The sequence below is a fragment of the Oratosquilla oratoria genome, chromosome 12, assembly GCF_046742065.1.
Source record: "Oratosquilla oratoria isolate Oo_2021 chromosome 12, ASM4674206v1, whole genome shotgun sequence".
Classification (NCBI taxonomy): Eukaryota; Metazoa; Arthropoda; class Malacostraca; order Stomatopoda; family Squillidae; genus Oratosquilla; species Oratosquilla oratoria.
Genome location: NC_134788.1, coordinates 48,200,329 through 48,217,443, shown reverse-complemented (window position 1 = coordinate 48,217,443; position 17,115 = coordinate 48,200,329).

The window sequence follows — 17,115 nt, the reverse complement described above, 5'->3', positions numbered from 1 at the left end:
AGAGAAGCATGATGTACCCAGATATCAGAGGGAAAAGGAAGAGAAAGAGATTGCTAAGGAAATTCTGAAAGAATTACAAACAGATGAATTAGGCTGGGATCGGGAATTTGAGGAAACCCATAGAATGGGCAGATACTCTAAAGAAAAAACAATACAGGCCACTGAAAGTAAAGCTTAGATCTCAAACTGCAGAGGAAATACTATCCAGAAGAATGAAATTAGCTAATAGTGAACATTACAAAAGTATATGGATAAAAAAGAAACGAGTGAGGAGGAAAAAAAGAAAAAGAACTTAAGAACGAAGCAAAAAAAAAAAAAAAAAAAAACACTGAAACTGAAAAAAAAAGTTTTTTGAAGAGTGGTGGAGCTGAGGCTGAGAAAATGGTATATAAGGAAAATGGAAGCAAAGAAGACAGAAAAAGACGAGGGGAAAGGATATTAAAAATAGCTTATACTAATATAGATGGAATAATTTCAGGAATGAATGAATTAAACGATTACCTGGCCTTAGAAAACCCAGACATAATGGGAATAGTGGAAACTACAAGTATACTGTACCTCCCCACACTGTGGGACAAGGGTATACAACTGCTGGACAAAGAATAGAAAGGATAAACAGGGTGGCGGAGTTTTAATTTTGACCAATAAAGATTTAACTGTAACAAAAACTGAAGGAAAAAATAATGTAGAATCAATTATGATACAAGTTGAAAGCAACCATATGAAGATTAGAAAATTTGTAGCGGTGTATGTACTACCCAAAACACAATCCTGGACAGAAAGTGATAATTCCAAATTATTAGAGGACACAAAATATGAATTAACTAATATATTGAAAGGCAGAGGAAATACAGTAATTAGGGGTGATTTTAATTCAAAAGAAATATGTTGGGATGAAATGAGAGTGAAGGGGGGAGAGGAACTCTGGGGCAATGTCCTGTTTGACTTGACCATTGAATACACAATGACCCAGTGGATTAGAGAAAATACTAGATATAGAGGTAGTAAAGAACCCTCAAAATTAGACTTAATGCTTATGACAGATCCTGAGATTGTCAATAAAATTGATTACAAAACTCCGATAGGCAAGAGTGACCATGTACTAATAGAATTGGAATTGAAAGAAAAAATGGATCAAAGCAAAAACAATAAACATAGAATAGGAAGACTAATGTACAACAAAACAAATTTTGAGAAACTCAAAATATTCTTTCGTAATGCAAACTAGGAAAAATTCCTAAATGAAGAAACAGGGATGGAAGAAAAATGGAACATACTAAAAGAAATTGATAATGAGGGAGTGAATAAATATGTACCACAACAAAAAATGGAAAGAACATACATAAAAAGCTGGTACAGCAAAAGTTGTAATAAAGCTAAAGATAATAGAGACAAAGCTTGGAAGAAATGGAAAAGAGACAAGAAAACAAGCAAATGGCAAAAGTACATTAAACTTAGAAATGAGTATGTAAAACTACGCAGAGATGAAAAGAGAAAATATGAAAAAAAGATAATAGATAAATGCAAGGAAGAATCCAACTATTTTACAGGTATGTAAATGGAAAACTGAAGAACAAATAACAATTAGAAAAACTGCACCAGGGTAAAAATGAATATACAGAAGAACTAGAAATGGCTGAGAATATGAACAACCACTTCAGACCAGTATTCACAATGGAAAACTCACCAACTGTGAGGAAACAGTGAGAGAGTTATCCCCCTCAATGAAAGAAATAATCATAACACAAAAGGAAATCAGCAATCAAATTAAAACCCTTGATGTTAGAAAATCACATGGTCCAGACAGAATTACAAATTGGGTACTGAAAGAATGCATGGAAGAATTAACAGACAAAATATACAATATGATCAAATTCTCACTTAAAGAAGGAAATGTACCACAGGACTGGAAGAAGGCAAACATTGTACCAATATATAAGGGAGGAAACAAAGAAGACCCATCTCACTACAGACCGGTCTTACTAACAAGCACAGTAGCAAAAATTTGTGAAAAAGTTGTCAAAAATAGATGGGTTAAACATTTGGAAGAAAAAACTATACTGGATCCCAACCAATTTGGATTCAGACAAGGAAGATCATGTACAACAAACTTGATTTGCTTCTATTCAAGACTAATATACATAATACTAGAGAGAGATGGGTGGGCAGACTGTGCCTTTCTAGACCTACAATAGGCATTTGATAAGGTACCACATTAAAAACTAATAAAGAAGATTGAGTCAATAGGTGGCAGCAGAGGAAAATTATTGGAATGGATGAAAGACTTCCTGATTGGGAGGAAAATGAGAGTAGTAATTAGAGATAAATTCTCAAACTGGGAAGAAGTGATAAGCGGTGTCCCACAGGGATTAGTACTGGCCCCGATCATGTTTGCCATGTACATTAAAGACATGGATGAAGGCGTAGAGTGTTATATGAATTTCTTTGCAGATGATGCAAAGATACTAAAGAAGGTAAAAACAGAGGAAGACTGCAACTCATTGCAACAAGATTTGGACAAGGTCTGGAATTGGACTCAAAAGTGGGAAGTAAAATTCAATATAAAGAAATGTAGTATAATAGAATTTGGAAAGAGTATATACATACATATACCAAGGCTTTTTCCCCCTTACAAGGGAGGTAGCCAAAAAGGAAAAGGCATAAAATCATTCCCACCCATTCCATCCCTGAAAACACTCCACACTCCCTCCCATCTTAGCACCTCCTGGATGACGGGTCATCCCTGCACCTAGTCCACTGCCCTGGGTCAGCAGTATCGCAAGACACAGCACATCCACAGTAAGGCCGCTTCATTAAATCGGCGACCCCACCCCCTTCTCCGTCCCCCCATGCATAAAAGGAGAAGACGGGGAGAAATCCCTTCGGGCTGCGTCAAATTTTGCTCACACATACTACCTCATCCCCCCATCCCCCACCCATTCCACCTCATGCATTACATCTTCCATATACAGTACAACCATTCTCCATTCACCCGTCTTCTGTCCTCTTCTGTCCTTCCTCAACAGACATCCTCCCTCTTCCCCAAAGCCCCCTTCACCCCATCCATCCATCTCATCCTAGGACGTCCCCTCATGTTCACTCCCTCCACATCTGCCTTCCATACCTCTTTTACTAGTCTTTCTTCACTCATTCTTTCCATGTGTCCAAACCATCCTAATACTCTTTCATCAACCCTATCTCCCAGTTCCCTTTCCACCCCTGTTCTCCTCCTCACCTCATTTCTCACTTTATCTAGCCTAGTAACCCCCACCATACTTCTCAGACACCTCATCTCAAACACATTCAAACTCCTTCTCTCTTCCTCTCTTATATTCCATGTTTCTGCCCCATACAGTGCTGTTGGCACAATCACTCCTTCATACAGTCTCCTCTTAGCATCCATTCCCAAATGTCTATTTCTCATTACACTCTTTAATCCACCAAGTCATTTACTCGCTTCTCTCAATCTACATTCTACCTCCACCTTCACTCCACCTTTTCCTGCCACATTTGCACCCAAGTATCTAAAACTATCCACTTCCTCCAGTCTTTCACCCTTAATGCTCACTTCCAGTCTGCCACTTTCACCCCTTGTACATCTCGTCACCTTACTTTTATCCACATTTATCTTTAGCTTTCTTCTATTATATACTCCCCCAAACTCTGTCACCAACTTCCTCAATCCCTCCTCTGATACTGCCACAAGCGCAGTGTCGTCTGCAAACGACAGCTGGCTCACCTCCCACTTTTCTCCATTTTCTTTAACCATCTCCAATCCCTTGCCCACTACCCTTGCATTTACCTCTCGCACTACCCCATCCATGTATAAGTTGAACAGCCAGGGCAACATAACGCATTCTTGACGAAGTCCCATCTTTACCTCGAACCACTCACTCTCTCCATTTCTAATCTTGACACAACCTCCACTACTCTCATAAAAACTCTTGACAGCTCCTAGAAGCTTTCCTCCTATCCTGTATATCTGCAGTACCTCCCACAGTGCCTTTCTGTCAACCCTATCGTAAGCCTTTTCCAGATCCATAAAAGCCCAAAAAACATCCTTCCCCTTTCCTATAGCTTTCTCACATATCTGTCTTACCACAAAGATCTGATCTAAACAACCTCTACCCGTCCTAAATCCACAGTTCCTCACCAATTACTCCTTCTGTTCCTCTCCTAATCCTCTCAATCAAGATCCTCCCATAAGCCTTCCCAACTACACTTAACAAGCTAATCTCTCTGAAACTACTACATTCACACTTGTCCCCTTTTCCCTTGTAAAGTGGAACTATACAGGCACCTCCAGTCCTCCGGCACTCTACCCTCTCTCCAGCAAACATTATATAACCTCACCATCCAGTCCACCATCACTGTACCTCCTTTTTTTAGACATTCTACATGGCATCCATCTTAACAACTGCCTTCACCTCATCCTTCCTTATTTCTCCTCCATTTTCCTCACTCATCACATTCTGCCCATCTTCCCCTTACTGCCTTCCATTCCATTATCATCTCTCCATCTGCACCTTTTACCTTTTCTTCTCTACTTGATTTGCCTCCTCTTCCTCTCTTAATTTCTTTCCAAAACATCTTTTTATTACTTTCAAAATTTTCTGTCATACTCTTACCCCACTTCACATCTGCTTTCCTCTTTGCCTCCTTTACCTTTTGCTTTACTTCTCTTTTCTTTTCTTTGTACCTCTCATATGACTCCCTCGTCCTATTTTATAACCAATCTGTGAAAGCTTGCTTCTCTTCTACAACCTTCTTTGTTTCCTCATCCCACCATTCACTACCCTCCCTTCTATTTCCTCCTGTCCTTCTTGTTCCACACACCATCCTTGCACACTTTGTGACTCCCTCCTTGAACCATCCCCATTCATCCTCCACACCTAGCTCTACTCTATCCTTCACTCCCTCCCACTCCTCCTTCAGCTTCTTTTCATACTCCTTCTCCTTTTCCTTTTCATTCAAAGAGTTCACTCTAAGAACCTCCCTACCTTTTGTCCCTTTCCTCTTTCTCCATCTATCCTCCACTCTCAACTTACTTTCCACCAAAAAATGATCTGATATTCCCCCACCTTCTCCCCTTAGCACATGTACATCCTTAACTCTTCCTATCATAATCCTATTTACCACTACATAATCCATTAACGCTCTATCTACCACCCTTCTATCCATCACCCTCTCCCATGTGTACTTATGCTTGACTTTCTTCCGAAACACTGTATTTGCTATCATCAATTCTCTTTCTAGTCACATTTCCACCATCAATTCTCCACTATGATTCTTTCTTGGAACTCCACATTTCCCAACCACTCCATCAATTGGACCATTTCCTATCCTAGCATTAAGGTCTCCCAGTACTATTACATTGACATTTCTCCCTAAATCCTGATTTGGAAAGATTAAAAACAGAATATCGAAAGATTACAAAATTGGTGATGAGGTGAAAAAAGTAAACTCGGAGAAAGATCTTGGAGTGATGATCATGCAAGGACATGACACCGGATAAGTACAGTATATTGATAAAATATTCGGAGGAAACCTACAATTTATTGAGGTCAATTAAAGTGGCATTTGCTCATTTAGATGAGGAAATGATAAAAAAAATTCTAACTACACTAATAAGACCAAAACTTGAGTACGCAGCAACACTATGGACACCCAGTACCAAAAAGAATATAAAAAAATTAGAAAGAATACAAAGAGCAACAACAAAACTAGCACCAACTCTTTCTGAACTGACATATGAGGAAAGACTGTCCACACTAGAATTACCAACTTTGGATCACTCACCGCTCCATTAACACACTGAAAGACAACACACTGCTGCATGCCAGACCCCCTGATATCCACCCTTCTGAATCCTCTCTACCACGAAAGGACAGAGTCCACCTGGCAAAACTGAGGTGCGGCCACCACCCAGCACTTCTAAGCTACCAGAAGAAGCTGGATGACCACATTGTGAACAGCTGCCCAGGATGTAACACTTCACCCCATACCATACAACACATAATGGAAGACTGCATTATACACAATCATGCACGCAAACAACACAACATACACTCTATAAAGGATTTGTGGGAAAACCCAGTTTCAGCTGTGGCATTCCTTGGGGAGACGGGACTGCTCGGACAGACAGTCTAGGGAACGACAACAACAACAACAACAACTTTGGAACAAAGAAGGGAAAGAGGAGACTTGCTGACTCTCTATAGAATAATGAAAGGAATGGAAGTCTTAGATAAGAATGACTTGATAATATGGGATGATGGTAAAACAAGAGGACTTGAAAAGAAACTAAAAAGGATAGTTACAGAAGAGATCTGAAAACGAATGGCTTCCCACACAGAGTGGTAGATACTTGGAACAAATTAGACAACGAAACAGTGTGTGCAAACACTATTCAAGATTTCAAGAAAAAACTTGATGCTGAGAGATACAAAGACAGGTCACCACGAGCATAGCTCTCTTCCTGTATAATACAACTAGGTAAATATTGAAGAGAGTGAGTAAAGAATATTGCAAATCTTTCCAAGAAGACCTGGACAAAGTCTGGAAATGGAGTAAAAAGAACAAAGTGAATTTTAACATTAAGAAATGTAGTATAATGGAATTTGGAAAAAGTAAAAATAGAATATCTGGTCAATACAAAATTCGAACACAGGAAATTACAAAAGAGACCTAGGAGTAATTATTTCAAACAACATGACACCACACAAACATGTAAACAAAATAGTTGGAGAAACCTACAATTTAATAAGATCAATGAAAGTGGCCTTTGACTACATGGACGAGGAAATGGTAAAGAGAATACTAGTTACAATGATAAAACCAAAATTAGAAATGCAATGTCACTATGGACATCCAGTACAATAAAAAACAAAGAAACTAGAAAGAATTCAAAGAGCATTGATGAAGCTAGCACCAACACTTAGCAAGATTGGACAAACTAAACTTACTAATTATGAAGCAAAGAGAAAGAGGCAATTTGATAACCATCTACAGAATTATGAAAGGGATGGAAATCCTTGATAGGGATGATCTACTTAAATAGGACAGAAGAAACACAAGAAGACACAAGAAGAAACTTAAGAAGGACAGTTACAGAAGAGATTTGAAAAAGAACATCTTTCCACACAGAGTAATAGATACATGGAATATATTGAATGAGAAAACAGTGAGTGCTAAAACTATACATGATTTTAAGAAAGAACTGGATGCAAAAAGATACAACTGTGGGTCATTACCAGCATAGCTCTTCTCCCGCAAAATACAACTAGGTAAATACATACATATACACACACATACATATATATATACATACATATACATGCATACACATATATACACACATATACACGTACACACAGTATATATATTTACACATATATACATACATATATATATATATATATATATATACATATATACACACACATATATAGATATATGTAAAAATTGTCATCAATATCCTAACAGTGAGCATGCTAACAAAATGAACACATCTCTCAATAAAATGAATCATAAGCTAACTCAGTAATAGGATTAGCTGACTGTGTCTTACCAGGTGTCGTTTAATCGTTGTCAGGTCACCGGAAAAAGTTTTCTGGCATTTCGTGCAGAAGGCCTTTGTTGGGTCATCATCCACCTTCGTCAACCAAGGCTTAAACTCTTCCTTCATCAGCCACTCATCTCTCAATTTCCGCTTTGGAGCTGTGACAGACTAAGAAATAGCACAAATTCATTATAAATTAGGCTTAGCTCATTTATTCATTTTCTATGAATCACATGCCATATTCTATCAACTTATTATGTATAACTATTTCATTTTGGCTTGAATTGCAACAGTTCATAAATACACAAATTCCATTGCTATCTGATCAGTATCACTTACCGGTGCTCAAGAAGGAAATGGTGTTTTTTTTTGTTTTGTTTTTTGTAAGAGATCTTAGGGATTCGTAACACTTGTTGTCACTATGCATACAGTCAAAGAGATGTAGGTGTTTCATAGCAAGACAAGTACTTGTCAAACTTTGACAAAATGTTGGATCCATTTTTTTTATAATATATTCTTGAATGTATACAAGGCCCTCATGCCCTAAAATACTCAGTAATATAAAAAAAAAATTATATAACTGCAAAAGCTGAAACTTTAGCGTAGAATTTTTTCTACGCCGTAAAAACGTATCTTTTGGGGTACAATATACCAATAAAAGTCATATATTTTGATGTACCATTTATTATTTGATAACTAATTATATGGTTTTTAAACAACAGCTTGAGTTTTTAAATGTCTTTAACAGCCTGCTGATATACAGAAAAATGTTCCTCACGCAGTTGCCACATGCCACCATTTCTCTATGTTTTGGTACAAAATTCTATGAATTGGCAATGCTGCATCACACGCTGGTATTCCCTGTGCAGCCATGCGATGGTGTGGCCTGGTTCCAAGAACTTCTTGTCCCCTGTAGGTCGCGATGTTCCGGCAGAAGTGGCTCTCCATCGTCGGCAGCCATTGTGGCCACTGGTGCACCTCCTCTGCTTCCTCCTTCTTCGGTGCATGGGGGCCCGTCTTTGCTGCCTTGCTGTTGCTGCAGCCTGCTCGTGGTACCCTCTTCAACCACGAGTAGAGGGTGGACTCGGCGACACCGAGGGTGCTCGACATCAGCTTCTGGCAGATAATGATGGTGCAACCGTTGTCCAACTTCAGCCTCCAAGCGTTCCTCACTCTATGCTGCTGGTCCTGCTCTTGGCATCGACAGATGATTGTAGAAGGTCTACTTTTTGTCCCATATGGCCATCCGCCAGAACTTGTCAAACACCTCGGCCCGCTCCCTCTCCTCTGTCACCTCATCGCACTGGAGATCGACTTGTCGGCAGTACGGCGCGATGCACGGGGATCCCATCTGGCGATGCAGGGCTCGCTCTCCGTCGGCTTTTCGGAAGTGTCCCTTCCCGTGGACTCAGGTGGCCTTCCTCCGCTCGCTCTTCCAGGTCTCCTTCTGGGGGGTCTTGGACACACAAACACACACACACACACACACACACACACACGAGGGAGCGCAAGATGCAGGTAAAGACTCCGAAGAAACATATAGGATCAGTTGCTATTCTAAAGATAGAAATCGACCCCTAAAGATAAAACTAAGATCACAAATGGGAGACGACATATTTGAAAAAGTAGATAACTTGGCAAGGAGTGAAAAATACAATAAGATATGGATAAAAAGGGAAATGAGTACTGAGGAATTAGAAAAAGAAAAGACACTAAAAGATGAAGCAAAGGAAAAAAATGCAAAAAGAACGGAGACAGAAAGCAAGGAATTCCATTGGAGAGTAATCAACATGAGACTGAGGAAATGGTACATCAGAATGGGAAAACCAAAGACAGAAAAAAAAAATGGAGAGAAGAAAATTGAAAGTGGCCTATACCAACATCGACGGATTAATTTCAGGACTGAATGAACTTAATGATTACCTGCTAGAAGAAAAGTCAGACATAATGGGAATTGTGGAGACTAAACTAAGGGGCGAAATACCATCCATCGATGTTGGAAATGGACTATATAATTACTGGATTAAAAACAGAGGCAAGAAACAGGGAGGAGGAATCATGTTCTTGGCCAAGAAAAACTTGAATGTGACAAAAATAGCGGAGGGCAAAGGTAATGTAGAACTAATCGTGATAAAATTCAAAGACAAGAACATGAAAAGTAGAAAGTTTGTGGTGACTTATGTGCTCCCCAAAACGAATGCTTGGAAAGAGAATGAGCATACGAAAATGTTAGAGGATACAAGGCAATCATTAAATGAGATACTAATGGGCGGGGGTAATCTGGTAATTATGGTTGACTTCAATTGCAAAGAAATTTGTTGGGAAAACATGACAGTGCGAGGAGAAGACTTGTGGGGCAATGTACTACTAGATATGACCATGGAATATACAATGACTCAGTGGGTCAGTGAAAACACCAGATACAGAAACAACAAAGAGCCGTCAAAACTAGATTTAATTTTTACAACAGAACATGAAATTATGGATAAAATCCAATACAAGACACCAATTGGAAAGTGACCATATACTCATTGAAACCGAACTAAAGGAAGAAATATACATGGAGAGAAATGAAAAGCATAGGAAAGGAAGATTGTACAACAAAGCAGACTTTGCAAAACTAAAGAAATTCTTTCGGAATGCAAACTGGGAAAAATTTTACATGGAAGAGACAAAAATGGAAGAGAAATGGAATATCTTGATGGATAATTACAATGAAGGGGTAAATAAGCATGTACCAAGACAGAAGTGAGAGTATACATTAAATGCTAGTTCAACAAAAGATGCAGTGAGGCAAAAGACAAAAGGAACAGCTAGGAAAAGGTGGAGAAAAGATAAAAAACCTGAAAAATGACAAGTCTATATAAAATATAGAAATGAGTATGTTAAAGTGAGAAGAGAGGAAAAAAGGAACCATGAAAAGGATATTATAGGTAAATGCAAAGAGCAACCCAAACTATTCTATCGATATGTGAATGGTAAACTTAAAAACAAGCAAGAAATGGTGAAACTACGCCAAGGAAATATAGAATACACAGAGGACTTAGAAATGGCCAAAATCATGAAAAATCACTTTAATTCTGTCTTCACTAGAGAGAAAACACAATATTGGAATGAAGGTAATGAAAGGCGATCTCCCCCCATGAGCGACATAACAATAGCACAAAAAGAAATATTAGAACATCTATCAAACCTTGATGTCAGGAAATCACATGGCCCGGATGGAATTCCAAATTGGATTCTAAAAGAATGCAAAGAAGAACTAACAGACAAAATACATAACATAGTAAATTGCTCACTCAAAGGAGAAATATACCAAAAGACTGGAAAAATACTAACATTGTGCCAACATATAAAGGAGGAAACAAGGAAGAACCAACTAACTATAGGCCAGACTCACTAACAAGCACTATAGCCAAAATTTGTGAGAAAATCATCAAGAATAGATGGGTAAAACACCTGGAACACAACAATATAATAAACCCAAGACAATTTGGGTTCAGACAAGGAAGATCATGTACCACAAACTTAATATATTTCTACTCAAGATTAATAGACATAGTGCAAGAAAGGAATGGATGGGCTGACTGTGCCTTCCTGGACTTACAAAAAGCTTTTGACAAAGTACCACACACAAAATCATTAAAGAAACTCGAACATATAGGAGGGATACAAGGGAACCTACTAAAATGGATGGAGGACTTCCTGACTGGTAGAAAGATGAGAGTAGTGCTCAGAGAAAAATATTCAGATTGGAAAGAGGTGATCAGTGGAATACCGCAAGGATCTGTACTAGCTCCAATAATGTTTGCTATTTATGTGAATGACATGGATGAGGATGTGAAATGTTACATGAGCTTCTTTACTGATGATGTCAAACTGTTAATGAAAGTAAAAACTGAAGAGGATGGTGAATCACTGCAGGAAGACCTGAATAAAGTATGGAACTGGAGTCAGAAATGGGAGGTGGACTTCAATATTAAGAAGTGTAGCATAATGGAGTTTGGTAAAAGCAAAAACAGAATATCAGGACAATATAAAATTGGAACCAAGGAGGTAAAGAAGGAGGGATCCGATAAAGGTTTGGGAGCAATCATCTCAAATTACTTGTCCTATGATAAACAGATAAATTGTTGGAGAATCCTACAACTTGCTAAGATCAATAAAAGTGGCATTTGTATACTTGGACGAAGAAATTATTGAAAAAATATTGGTCACACTGATAAGGCCTAGACTAGAATATGCGGCGACATTGTGGTCACCCAGTACCAAAAAGAATATAAAGAAAATAGAAAGAATCCAGAGAGCAGCAACAAAAATGGCACCTGCACTCACAAACTTGTCATATGAGGAGAGATTGGCTAAACTAGATTTACCGACTCTGGAGCAAAGAAGAGAGGTGACCTACTGACCATCTACAGAATCATGAAAGGCACATAAATATTTGATAGAAAGGACTTGTTAAACTGGGACAGGAGAAGCGCAAGAGGACATGGAAAGAAAAAAAAAAAAACATAGCTACAAAAGAGATCTGAAGAAAAACTGTTTTCCACTTGAAACAAACTGGACAAGGAAATAGTGTGTGCAAAAACCATTCATGAGTTTAAAAGCAAACTAGACACTGCGAGACACTTGCTCCCCTTCCCGCAAAATACAACTAGGTAAACACAACTAGGTATATACACACACACATGGATTAGAAATGGAATATCTTAATGGAAAATTACAATGAGGGGGTAAACAGACATGTACCAAGACAAAAGCGAGAGAGTACATTAAATGTTGGTTTAACAAAAGGTGCAGTGAGGCAAAAGACAGAAGGGACAAAGCTTAGAAAAGGTGAAGAAAAGATAAAAAACCTAGTAAATGGCAAATTTATATAAACTATAGAAATGAGTATGTTAATGTCAGAAGAGAGGAGAAAAGGAACCATGAAAAGGATACATACATATACCAAAGGCATTTTTCCCCTTACATGGGGGGTAGCCAAAAAGAAAAAGGCATAGAAATCACTCCCACCCATTTCATTTCCCATATATTCCACTCCCCTCCACCCTCCTCCTTCCCTCCTATCTTGGCACCTCCTGGATGACGGGTCATTTCTGCATCCTGTCCACTGCCCTGGGTCAGAAGCAGTGTTGCAAGACACAGCACATCCACAGCAAGGCCACTTCATAAATTCAGCGACCCCCCCTCTCCGTCCCTTCATGCAGGAAAGGAGAAGACGGGGAGAAATCCCTTCCGGCTGCGTCAAATTTTTTTCATACATACTTCCTCACACCCCATCCTCCATCCACTCCCCCTCATGCATCACAGCCTCATTTATACACAACCCTTCTCCATTCACCCCTATCTTCTGTCCTCTCCCATCCTTCCTCCACAGACATTCCTCTCTTTTGTAAAGCCACTTTCACTCCATCCATCCATCTCATCCTAGGACACCCCCTCATATTCACTCCTTCCACCTCCGCCTTCCACACTTCTTTTACTAATCTTTCTTCACTCATTCTTTCCATGTGTCCAAACCATCCTAATACTCTTTCATCAACCCTATCTCCCAGCTCCCTTTCCACCCGTTCTCCTCCTCACCTCCTCATTTCTCATCTATCTAGCCTAGTAACCCCTATCATACTTCTCAGACATTTCATCTCAAACACATTCAAACTCCTCTCTTCCTCTCTCAAGTTCCATGTTTCTGCCCCATACATTGCTGTTGGCACAATCACTCCTTCATATAACCTCCTCTTAGTATCCATTCCCAGATGTCTATTTCTCATTACACTTTTTAATCCACCAAGGCATTTACTCACTTCTCTCAATCTACATTCTAGCTCCACCCCCATTCCTCCCTTTCCTGTCACATTCGCACCCAAGTATCTAAAACTATCCACTTCCTCCAGTCGCTCACCCTTAATGCTTACTTCCAGCCTACTGTCACTCTCTCCCCTTGTACATCTCATCACCTTACTTTTGCCCACATTTATCTTCAGCTTCCTTCTTTCACACACCTTCTCAAACTCTGTCACTAACTTCCTCAATCCCTCCTCTGATACTGCTACAAGCGCAGTGTCGTCAGCAAACAACAGCTGGCTCACCTCCCACTTTTCTCCACTTTCTTTAATCATCTCCAACCCCTGACCCACTACCCTAGCATTCACCTCTCACTTTCAGGAAGGCAAACTTGGTGTAGATCCAATCCTCCCTCTGTGTGAAGATCACACCAGGATCCCCACTCTTTTTCTTGTGATCTGAACCATCCCTGCAGAGTTTCAGAAGACCTGTCCATTAATTCAGCCTGCTCCTGCCATAACTTTTCTTTCTTGTCCTTCCTCCTATAGTCGTTAATTTCACATTCCAGGGAATTGGATTATCTCTGATAAAGTCCAACATCTGGTCCTCCTCAGCAAAATTCAAACTGAATTCACTCTTCTTGGCCCTCTGCTTCTTCTTTTTGTGTTTGGAGGATGTGGAGGCAGCCCTGGAGGAATGTGACGATGCTGGAGAAGATTCCCTGGAGCCTTCCCGGGGAATTGGAGAGACTGACACTGCATCTGAGGTATCACCACCAGTATCTTCTGAAGGACCAGCTTGCTGAGGAGGAGGAGGAGGAGGAGGAGGAAGGATGACATCTGGCTCAGGATCATGATCGGCAGCAGCAGCAGGAGCTCGCTCAAAGAAGGAAAGATACCTAAAGACTGGAAGAATACTAACATTGTACCAATACATAAAGGAGGAAACAAGGAAGAACCCAGCAACTATAGGCCAGTATCACTAACAAGTACTATAGCCAAAATTTGTGAGAAAATCATCAAGAACAGATGGGTAAAACATCTGGAAGACAATAAACCCAAGACAATTTGGGTTCAGACAAGGAAGATCATGCACCACAAACTTAATATGCTTCTACTCAAGACTAATAGACATAGTGCAAGAAAGGAATGGATGGGCTGATTGTGCATTCCTAGACTTACAAAAAGCTTTTGACAAAGTACCACACAGAAAATTACTAAAAAAAACTGGAACACATAGGAGGAATAAAAGGGAACCTACTAAAATGGATGGAGGACTTCCTGACTGGTAGAAAGATTAGAGTAGTGCTCAGAGAAAAATATTCAGATTGGAAAGAGGTGATCAGTGGAGTACTGCAAGCATCTGTATTAGCACCAATAATGTTTGCTATTTATGTGAATGACATGGATGAGGATGTGAAATGTTACATGAGCTTCTTTGCAGACGATGCCAAATTGTTCAGGTACCAAGGAAAGTGCTTATAGTTGAATGTGTCATAAAAGTTGTTCAATTTCTCTGGTGAACTTATGTATACTTACTCTATTGGAAAGGGTATTATTGCATAATAGTTTTAATAATATGCATATGTACATGGGCTCCTAATCTCAGTGAGACACAGCACAACACCCTTCAAATCATACAAAACAAAGCCCTAAAAACAATTACAGGCTGCACAAATACAACACCTACAGACCATTTACACCATGAAACAAAAAACCTCAAAGTCAAGGACCACCTCGACATGAGAGGCACACAAACACTTGCCGCAGCCACCACAAACACATCACACCCGCTACACTACAGAGCAGAACACCCACACACACCAAGAAACATTAAAACAACACTCAAAGACCTGTATCACACACAGATACTCTCTTCTCTTCCTCCACAACCACCAAATACCAGCCTCCGGAAACATATTCATAATCATATCACTCACTGCTCCATTAACACACTGAAAGACAACACACTGCTGCATGCCAGACCCCCTGATATCCACCCTTCTGAATCCTCTCTCCCACAAAAGGACAGAGTCCACCTGGCCAGACTGCGGTGCGGCCACCACCCAGCACTTCTAAGCTACCAGAAGAGGCTGGATGACCGCGTTGTGAACAGCTGCCCAGGATGTAACACTTCACCCCATACCATACAACACATAATGGAAGACTGCATTATACACAATCATGAACGCAAACAACACAACATACACTCTATAAAGGATTTGTGGGAAAACCCAATTTCGGCTGTGGCATTCCTTGGGGAGACGGGACTGCTCGGACAGACAGTCTAGGGAACAACAACAATGTGTAGTTAATATACATATATTTTTTATGGTAGTATCTGTAATCATTGAAGTATCCATAGGCATAGGTAATCAGCCTACTATGTAGGAAATGAAAGATTAGAGTCTTGGGAACAACTTCACAAAATTAAATTTCCTCCTACTCTCTTTTCTTTTCTTTTTTTATGAATTTTTTATTTTGAACAGTAGAAACTTCAGTGAAAATCTGCTAGGATAAATGAAACAAAAAAATTAAGTTACAGTTTCCTTTATTTTTTTCTTGCCAAATTAAAGAAGGACTATTTCTCTTCACAAATTTGAAAGAATGAATAAAATCAAACAAAAAGAAACAGAGATATGACTATCTAAATAAGAAAAACATTAACTTTTCAGGAGAGGCATTTAAAGTTTAAAAGGAGTGCGCCGGCATTTAACCCATTCAACTCCGATGACAAGATGTCTTGTCATTTGGTCAAATAAAACAAAAAATCATAATAAAACAACAAAATGTTTGATGATCAAACAGCACCAGAAAAATATGACGTCATCAGTCCTCCTCTAGGAGGACTGACGACGTCATATTTTTCTGGTGCTGTTTGATCATCAAACATTTTGTTGTTTTATTATGATTTTTTGTTTTATTTGACCAAATGACAAGACATCTTGTCATCGGAGTTGAATGGGTTAAAATCCTCCGGCCTCGTACTCACTCGTGACGTTGTCTCTTTGTTTACAGTTTCATGTACAACTTACTTTCTCACGCAACTTATGCTATCGAAAATTTGACTTTATTTCAATATACAGAATGTTTTTTCATGCAATGGGGTTGCCAATGTCACGTGCGTGACTGGTAGGCTGACTGTTACGCAACAGAGCGACGTCCTTTCTCTTCCAGCTTTGAAAAGACACTGAGATGCTGGTGGTGACTGGTGATTTAGGGTTGGGCAAGTTGCCAGATATCTCCATAAATATTAATTACAGTAAACAAAACAGAACTAGCTATCAAAATTTTGACTTTATTTCAATATACAGAATGTTTTTTCATGCAATGGGGTTGCCAGAGGTCGCCAAAAATTTATCTATTTTATTTTATAAGAAAAGAAACGGAATTGAGCTGTAATATTTGGTCGAAGTGGTACCACCATCATGGAGAATCTTTTGAAATGTTTACCTTAAATTTGTTCATTTTCCAGAATTTTTTGAGTTTTCGTGCCTCATGGCCCCTTAAGGAAAGTAGAAACTGATAAGGACTGTGAAGCACTGCAGGAAGACCTGAATAAGGTATGGAACTGGAGTCAGAAATGGGAAGAGGACTTTAATACTAAAAAGTGTAGCATAATGGAGTTTGGAAAAAGCAAAAACAGAATATCAGGAGAATATACAATTGGAACCAAGGAGGTAAAGAAGGTAGGATCCGAAAAAGATTTGGGGGCAATTATCACAAACGACTTGTCCTATGATAAACAGATTAATAAAATTGTCG